The sequence below is a fragment of the Panthera uncia genome, assembly GCF_023721935.1.
Source record: "Panthera uncia isolate 11264 chromosome A1 unlocalized genomic scaffold, Puncia_PCG_1.0 HiC_scaffold_16, whole genome shotgun sequence".
NCBI classification, from domain to species: Eukaryota; Metazoa; Chordata; class Mammalia; order Carnivora; family Felidae; genus Panthera; species Panthera uncia.
The window spans coordinates 4715621-4724974 of record NW_026057576.1 but is presented as its reverse complement, the minus strand read 5'-3'; positions in this window follow the sequence as shown (position 1 = coordinate 4724974).

Genomic DNA, 9354 nt, shown 5'->3' with positions numbered 1-9354 from the left:
GTTGAGGGGCGCCTGGGTGCCTCAGTTGGGTAAGTCTCAGGTCATGATCTTGTGGTTCATGAGTTTGAGCCCTGCGTTGGGCTCTGCACTGACAACGTGGAGCCTGCTTGGGATTTTCTCTCTCCCTCTCTCTCTCTGCCCCTCCTTTGCTCTCTCTCTCTCTCTCAAAATAAATAAAAATATGTAAAAAATTAAATTAAAAAGGAATGGGTGTTGAACTTTGTCAAATACTTTCTCTGCATCTGTTGAGATGATCATATAGTTTTTGTCCTTTATTCTATTAATATGATGAATTACATGAATTGATTCTCATATATTAAACCAATACTACATTTCTTTATTTTTAAATTTTTTTTTAATGTTTATTTATTTTTGAGACAGGGAGAGACACAGCGTGAGCAGGGGAGAGGCAGAGAGAGAGGGAGAGAGAGAGGGAGACAGAATCCCAAGCAGGCTCCAGGCTGTGAGCTGTCAGCACAGAGCCCGACGCGGGGCTCGAACTCACAAACCGCGAGATCGTGACCTGAGCCAAAGTTGGATGCTTAACCGACTGAGCCACCCAGGCTTCCCCAATACTACATTTCTTGGACAAACCCTATTTGTTTATGATTCATGATGCTTTCAATATATTTCTGGGTTCAGTTTTTTTCCTAATATTTCCTTAAGGGTTTTTACATTTATGTCCACGATGGATATTGGTATATAGTTTTTTTTCTTGTTATGTCTTTGTTAGGTATTAAAGAGTAATGCAGTAAAGTATTTCCTCCTCTTTTTTCTGCTGTAATTTGTGAGAGATGGGTATCAGTTATTCCTTAAATGTTTGATAGAATTACCATGAAAGCAGATGGAAATTTAAACATTTTATTTATGTCTCCTGTTTTCCAAGTCTGTTTTTGTAATTTGTGTCTTTTTAGGCATTTGTATATTTCATATGGCATTGATTTTTTTTTTTTTTTTTTTTTTTTTTTTTGAGACAGCACGAATATGGGAGGGACAGAGAAAGAGGGAGAGAGAGAATCTAAGCTTAACACGGAGACTGACTTGGGGATTGATCCCACTACCCTGGGATCATGACCTGAGCCGAAATCAAGAGTCAGAGGCTTAACTGACTGAGCCATCCAGGTGCCCCTGGCACTGAATTTTTTGGCATGTTCATAACATTCCTTTATTGTCCAATCTTTAGTGAGTGTAGAACTATAGTGAGAATCCTCTGTCATTTTTTTCATTTCATTGGCAATTTGTGCATTTGTAATTGACCAGTTTACCTAAAAGTTTATGTTCCATTGAGATTTGCTAGGAACCAGATTCCAGTTTCATTGGTTTTCTCTTTAGTTTGTTTCCTGTTTCATTGATTTCTAATGTTACCTCTATTATTTCTCTACCTGCTTTGGGTTTAATTTGCTCTTTTATTATTTGCTTAAGAAAAAAGTTTGTATCACTGGATTTATTAATTTCTTCTTCTCTAATATAAGCTTTTTAATGCTATAAAGTTTCCTGTAAGCACTTTCACTGCGTGCTTACATTTTTGTTCAACTCAAAATATTTTCTAATTCTGATGTCTTCTTTTCCTCAGAGATTATTTAGAATCATGTTTAATTTCCAAATATTTGAGGATTTTCCGGGGAGTTTTTGTTACTGGCTTCTGGTAAATTCTGTTGTGGTCTGAGAAGATACTCTAAGCAATCCCATTACATTTATATTCATTGAGATTTGTTTTTATGGCTCAAGATATTCTATATTGGTGAGTATTCCATATGCACTTGAAAAGAATGTATTGCCATGTGGCAAGTGTTCTGTGAATGCCAATTAGGTCATTGGCCGATGATGTTGTTTAGGCTTTATCTATCATTACTGATTTTCTGCCTGCTTACTCTATCAATGTTGGTCAAATTTTCACTATACTGCTTTTCTGTCTACACGTTCTGTCCTTAACCAGAAGAGTATGGTTTCATCTCCAGCAAAAATCATGGATTTGTCTATTTCTTCTTTCCTTTTTGTCAATGTTTAATGTTTTGGAACTCTGTTATCAGGTTCATACACATTTGTAAATGTTCTATATTCCTGCTTTTTGATCTTGGAATCATTTTGAAATTCTTTGTCTCGAGTAAAAGTCCTTCCTACAGTATAGCTACTTGGGCTTTCTCATGCTGACTGTTTCCATGCTATGTCTTTTCCTGTTCTTTTACTTTAAACTCATTTGCATATTTGCATTTAAAGAGCATCTTTTGTAGACCGAATATAGGTTGGTTTTGTTTTTATATTCCCATCTGCCGATCTCTGTCTTTTGATTGGAGAGTTTAATCCACTTACATTTAATTCTTGATATGAATTATTTTAAGTCTGCCAGTTTTCTATTCGTCACATCTCTCTCGCTCTTTTTTAAATTACTCTACTCCCGATTTTTTTACCCTGCTTTTTGTGTATTAAATGTTTTTTTTTTTAGCAGACTGTGCAGTTCCTTTATTGCCTTTAAGCTAATTTCATTAGTTTTTAGTGGTTGCTCTAAGATGACAATATTTGCTTCTTAAGTGTCATTTTCAATCATTTGCTATTAATATATAGATATAAGATGACTATGATATATTGATCTTTTATTCCTGGTGATATTCTAGAGATTTTGTGCCCTCTTTCTGATGACACAATCTTCTTAGACCTTATCTTTATTTAGCACGTGTGTGGTGGTCAGTGTTTGTGTGGGTGGCTTCATTTTCAGGGGTCATAGTGCCCTTTTAAATAACGGCATATATATTTATTTCCAAAAAACACATTCTTAATTTTTTTAGGGCAAAATGTTTCAGTTTTCCTCATTGTAGAGCTGCCTTCATTTGCAATTCACCCACAGAAACGCTTACTTCCCACTCTCACAATCTGTTGACATCAGCGAAGCTTATAGAAGCTTTACCTTGTGTTGGAGATTTAGTCTCCCTACAGATCCCAGTTCCAAGCAGATGGCCTTAATTATCAACAATGGGGAGCTGAACCCATCAATTAGTGCCCGCAGTTCTGGCCTAGGGATATTGTCAGTATATTAATGAGTGACTAGGAGGAAGAAGAGAAATTCATATCTTAATTCTACGGTCTGTGTTGTATAAAAGGAACAGGATCCCAGCAAACATGAGAAATTTAAAATATGAGGTTCCTTCAGTTGAGAAGCTATTAATAATGATATGCAAAAGCCTGCTAAAATCCATTAAGCATCCATTTACAGATGATTACAACTCAGCAGTAAAGTGGAGCAAATTCCTGGTACACATCGTAGATGAAACTCAGAAACATGATGCTCAGCAAAATAAGGCCGGCACAACGGAAGACAGGCTGACTAATCTGTGGGGCTAGGAAACAAAATAGTGGCCACTTCTGGGTGGGGAGGGAACTTTCTAAAGTCAGAGAAATGCTCTACACGTTTATTAACGTGTACTTAACGTGTACTTAACGTGTAGGTGGCAGTTACATAGGTGTGCACGTTTGTCAAAGCTTATCAAACCACAGTGTAAGATTTGTGTGGCTTATTGTAGGCACTATGCCTTAATTAAAAAAAGAATGATTCCTGTGTTAGCTCAGTTCTCTTCAGGCTTTATCAGGGAATTTCTATTTACTAGGAAATGCTTTCATCAGAGCAAGCTTGCCTTCAGGGAGAATTTTTTGCTTCATGTATGTTCTCTCGACTAACACAGGGAAAAGTCGTGAAGAATGTGTAAGCTTGGAGGTAAACCAGTTTCAACCAGCCATGTGAATTTGGCCAACTTAATATAACCCCCAGAGTGTTTTGGGTTTTTTTTAAGTGCATTTATTGACTTTGAGAGACAGAGAGAACGTGTGCACACGAGGGGGTAGGGGCAGAGACAGAGATTCCCAAGTAGGCTCTGTGCTGTCCGTGGCTCGTCTCTCCCGAAGTATTTTAAAGGCCTCAGTGGTCACTCACAATTTCCATGACCCGTCTCCACACTGCGCGGGCCTGTTCCTTCAGAATACCTCCCCCCACCTCCCCAGTCATCTTCAAAGTGTTCGTGGTTAAGAAGGTAACTGTAACATTGTCTGCTTGGTGCTCTGAGCCTGCCCACCTCTCCTGGGTCACCTCGCCCTCAACAATAAAACCACACTCGTCATTTCTGTAATTCAATGTTGTAACGTCTACAGAAATGGCTGCTAGCTGGTCCCAGGTAAGCCCTGACCCACCCCCAACCATCTGGAGACTTTAGAAAGCCCCCAACCGCGTGTTTTAATAGGCGCAGTGACCACGAATTTCATGAGGGCTCTACCTGCAGACACAGCAAACCAATCCTCAACCCGCTTATCCCGCCTTGCCCGCTCCTTCCCACGGAAACCACAAGAAAACCCCCCCGCCCACAGTTGGCTTTCCCCACCTGCCTGTGCTTCCCCCTGAGTGACCCTGCCTGGCGTGCCCAGAACACGGGGAACATGGGGTCTGATCACCAGTGAAACTCTTTCTGGTCTCTTGCTTTGCAGTCTGGCCTCATCGTAGCCACCTCCCCAGTGTGACACAGTTAAGGCCCCCAGTTCCTTCGAGACTTGGCAGAAGCCGCGCATCCTGTCATGAGCACTCCTGCCTCCTCCTTGCAGCATCCTGTGGTTCTTTGCTGGAGCACCACTCACCCAGGGAAGCCTTTCCTGAGTCCCTGCTCTGCCTCAAAGCACCCGCCGGGTTTCTCCACACACCATGTCCCCTCCCTCTCAGCACTTCCGGCCAGTGTGGTTTCACAGCTGTTGGTATGACTAACTTTTCCAACAGGTCGCGAGCTCCGAGAAGACAGAAACCACATCTATTTGGAGTGGCCAGCCCCAGGCCGGGCAGAGCCCATGCACCCGCTTATGACCTGCTCGCTGAGCGACGGCTCCTGCAGACTTTGCGCCACAAGGTTTGGGGTGTGAAAGAGGCCAAGCACCTTTTTGTGAGGATTCTGATGCTCATTTGTAGAAGAGATCACGTGAGGATTTGAAGGCAGATAAAAGATTTATGTATCTTTATTTTAGAGAGAGCACCTGAGCTGGGGAGAGGGGCAGAGGGAGCAAGAGAATCTCAGGCAGGCTCCACACCCAGCACAGAGCCTGACACGGGCGTTGATCCCACAACCCGGGGATCACCACCCCAGCCGAAATTAAGAGTCGGACACTCAACCGACTAAGTCACCCAGGCACCCCAGAAGATTTTTTAAAAGTAAGTGAACATTTACCTGTCCAAGAAATAGATTAATTCAGAGACAAAAGAGGTAGAATTAGGGGCCCCTGGGTGGCTCAGTCGGTGAGGCATCCGGCTTCGGCTCGGGTCATGATCTCACGGATGGTGAGTTAGAGCCTCACATCGGGCTCTGGGCTCATAGCTCAGAGCCGGGAGCCCGCTTCGGATTCTGTGTCTCCCTCTCTCTCTGCCCCTCCCCCGCTCATGCTCTGTCAACAATAAATAAAAATGTTAAGAAAATTTTTTTTAAAAAGAGGTAGAATTAGGTTTAAGGAAATTTCCACATTTTAAACTCTTTCTCTCTCAATTTCTCTCTTTCTTAATTTCTTTCCCCTCTCGACTCCCGCCTTTACATGTGCATGCTCATGGGCAAACAAACCTACTACTTTTCGTACCTTTGTTTTCGTCACAGGTAGCCAAAGCCCCTGTCTTGTAGGTGACCAACACTCTGCCATTGGTCACTTATGATGCTTGGTTTGAAGAACACTTCTCTTTATTAACTTGCCTCGGTTGATGTGACACCAGAAAAACGAGAGTCATGGAGTTATTAGGTCTATCAAGCCTCAAATGGAATTGTTTTTTAGTCTCTTTTGAAATGTAAAGTTTGGGTTTAAAAAAGGTTTTGTACTGCAGCAGTCAAAACTTATTAAAAGTCATATCAACATATTGTATTCTCCAGAGACATTTTATGGGTCCTCTTAGGTCTCATAACCTCGTAAAATCTCACGAAAAGTATAGATTCTTTACTTTGGACACACGTTCTCAAAAAGTTTGCTTACAACTCTAAGAGGTTACAAAATTAAAGTTCATTTCACTAACAACAAAGATCCGGTGGTAAAATTCCCTACTCAAGAGTGATCTAAGGGTTGTCTGGGTGGCTCAGTCAATTAAGTGTCCAACTCTGTTTCACCTCGGATTATGATCTCGTACTCGTGAGATCGAGCCTCATGTTGGGCTCCGAGCTGGATGTGGAGCCTGTTTAAGATTCTCTCTCTGCCCCTCCCCTGCACACATTTCTTTCACTCTCTCTCTTTCTCGGAAAAAAAAAAAAAAAAAAAAAAGAAGGTGGGGTGCCTGGGCGGCTCAGTCAGTTAGGCAGCCGACTTCCGCTCAGGTTCCTGGGTTTGAGTCCCACATGGGTCGCCATGCTGACAGCTCGGAACCTGGAGCCTGCTTCGGATTCTGTGTCTCCCTCGCTCTCTGCCCCTCCCCTGCTTGTGCCCTGTCTCTCTCTAAAATAAATAAACATTAAAAAAAATTAAAAAGAAAAAGAGTGATCTAAATCCTACCAAGGAATATAATTATAAAACCCGACTTCGCAAACTTTACCTCAATAAAAAACATTAGCATTCAAACACAAACATTTTGTAACAGAAATAAAAGCACTCTGCAAATGTCCTTCGCATACACGGACGGAACTCAGAGTAGTGCACTGGCACGTGGTAAGTAACCAGTTGCATATTTATTTGGACCAACTCATGAGCTGTTACCAGCAACAGTAATGACGACCACTGTCCCCATGAGAGCCTGTCCTTCTGTGCCAGTCCCTGTGCTAAGCACTTTGTAAATATCGTCAGTAACCCGTGTAACAATCTGGTAAAGTGGGGATTTAAATTTTTTTAAACATTTATTTATCTTTGAGAGACAAAGAGAGGCAGAGCATGAGCCGGGGAGGGGCAGAGAGAGGGGGAGACACAGAATCCGAAGCAGGCTCCAGGCTCTGAGGGGTCTGCAGAGAGCCCGACGTGGTCTCGACATGGGGCTCGAACCTACAAACTGTGAGACTGTGACCTGAGCTGCAGTCGGACGCTTAACCGACTGAGCCACCGAGGCGCCCCCCTAAAGTGAGGATTTTAAATTAGCTTTTATTTTTATCAGGGTAATGTACGCACATAGGTTAAAAATTCAAACGTGGAAGGCCCAGAAGAAAATAAAACCATTCCCTGCTTTCACTTTTCCCCATTAAATCTGTGCTCACTGTTCACCTTTTTCTTTTCAACCAGTTTTAACTCTTTGAGATGTTTGTTCTGACAACTTAAACATGACCACAGTTCTAAAGAGTGTATGTATATTGGTTTTTAAAATCAATTTCAACATGACTTACTGACTTTCTGTACTTCTGATCCACCATCATATTCTCTTCTTTTTCTTCTCCTTTTGTTCAAAATAGTTATAATTTTATTTTTATTTATTTTTTAAGATTTTATTTTATTTATTTATTTTTTTTAAATGTTTTTATTTATTTTTGAGACAGAGAGAGACAGAGCACGAGCAGGGGAGAGGCAGAGAGAGAGGGAGACACAGAATCCGAAACGTGCTCCAGGCTCTGAGCTGTCAGCACAGAGCCCGACGCGGGGCTCGAACTCACAGACCGTGAGATCGTGACCTGAGCCGAAGTCGGATGCTCAACCGACTGAGCCACCCAGGCGCCCCAAGATTTTATTTTTAAGTAAACTCTACACCCAACAGGGGCTCGAACTTATAACACTGAGATCAAGGGTCACATACGCTACCGACTGAGCCAGCTCGGCACCCCTCAAAATAATTATAATTTTAAATTAAATCTGTGTTCACTGTTCACCTTTATCTGCTTATGTAACTATTTTTAAAGTTTATTTTATTTTATTTTTAATTCATTAATTCATTTATTTTGAGAGAGAGAGAGAGCCCACAACTGGGGGAAGAGGCAAAGAGAGAGAGGGAGACACAGAATCTGAAGCAGGTTCCGGGCTCTGAACTGTCAACACAGAGCCCGATGTGGGGCTTGAACTCGCAAACCGTGAGATCATGACCAGAGCCGAGGTTGGATGCTTAACTGATTGAGCCACCCAGATGCCCTTATTTTATTTTATTTTATTTTAGAGAGCAAGTGGGGGAAGTGGGCAGAAAGAGAGAGAGAAAGAGAGAGAGAGAATCCTAAGCAGACGCCAGGCTCAGTGCAGAGCCTGACGTGGGGCTAGATGGCCCAACCCTGGACCATGACCTGAGCTGAAATCAAGAGTCAGGTGTCCAACCACCTTGAGCCCCCCAAGTGCCCTTGCATTTGCAACTATTACCCACGGTTAAATATTTAATGTGCTCTGATAATTTCCTTCCTTCCTTTTTGTTTTCTGCAAGTCAATAATTCCCTGGCTTATCAATGGATTACTGATTTTCCTCATATTCTCCAATAGCCTCTCCCAAGACCAGGGAGTTCCAGGGTTCCTTGGCCATGACCTTCCTCAGGGTCTCCATCCATCTTTTGGGGTGATGATGGCCAGGCTGCTATTGCTGACGTCTGACGTTTTTCCTGCCCTTCCCTGTGCATTTGCTGCTCCCTAGATCTCATGTCTCCTTCTGTCTTGCTGTAGTCCCTTGTTGGGCAGGGGCTCATCTTCCAGTAGTTCACTCATTGAAAGTAGGCACAGGGGCACCTGGGTGGCTACCGACCTCGGCCCAGGTCGTGATCTCGGCACCATGGGTTCGAGCCCCATGTTGGGCTCTGTCTTGACAGCTCGTAGCCTGGAACCTGCTTCGGATCCTGTCTCCCTCTCTCTCTGTTCGTTCCCCGCTCACGCTCTGTCTGTCTCTCTCTCTGAAAAATAATAAACATTTATAAATAAGTAAATAAATGAAAGTAGGCCCGGAGGCGGGCACCAAGCCAAGAGCCCTAGGCTCCATCTTTGAGGCTGGCCACTGCCCCAGGCTGGACTGCCCTCTGCACCCAGGGATGCTTTGTCATCTTGCACCAGCCCTCCCCGGAAGGCCCCTTTGCTGCTCTTCTCCTTGGATCCCCTGTCTGGGGTCTCGCTTCTTTCCTCTTTTCCAGTTTACTTCCTCACTTGAGTGAAGACATTCGTAAGATACTTACCATATGGATCTATTTTAGGAAAGAGAAACTAAGGCTCAAAGGCCAAAGGAATGGCTTCAAGTCTCAAACTGGTAAGTGCCGGCTGGACTTCAAAGCCCACCCTTTTGCTGACCTAAGCAACCCCCTTTCTGCAGTGTCACACAGAGTGGGCGAGGGGAGAATGGACGGCATCTCCGTCCACGAAGGGTAGAGACTGACAGCCCCCTGCCCAGGCAGCCTGAGGGCGGGAGGGGAACCCGGGCATTTGGGGCAGGTGCCTGGATCAGCTACCTGGCTCTGGGAGCTCTAGGGAGACTTGGCAAACAAG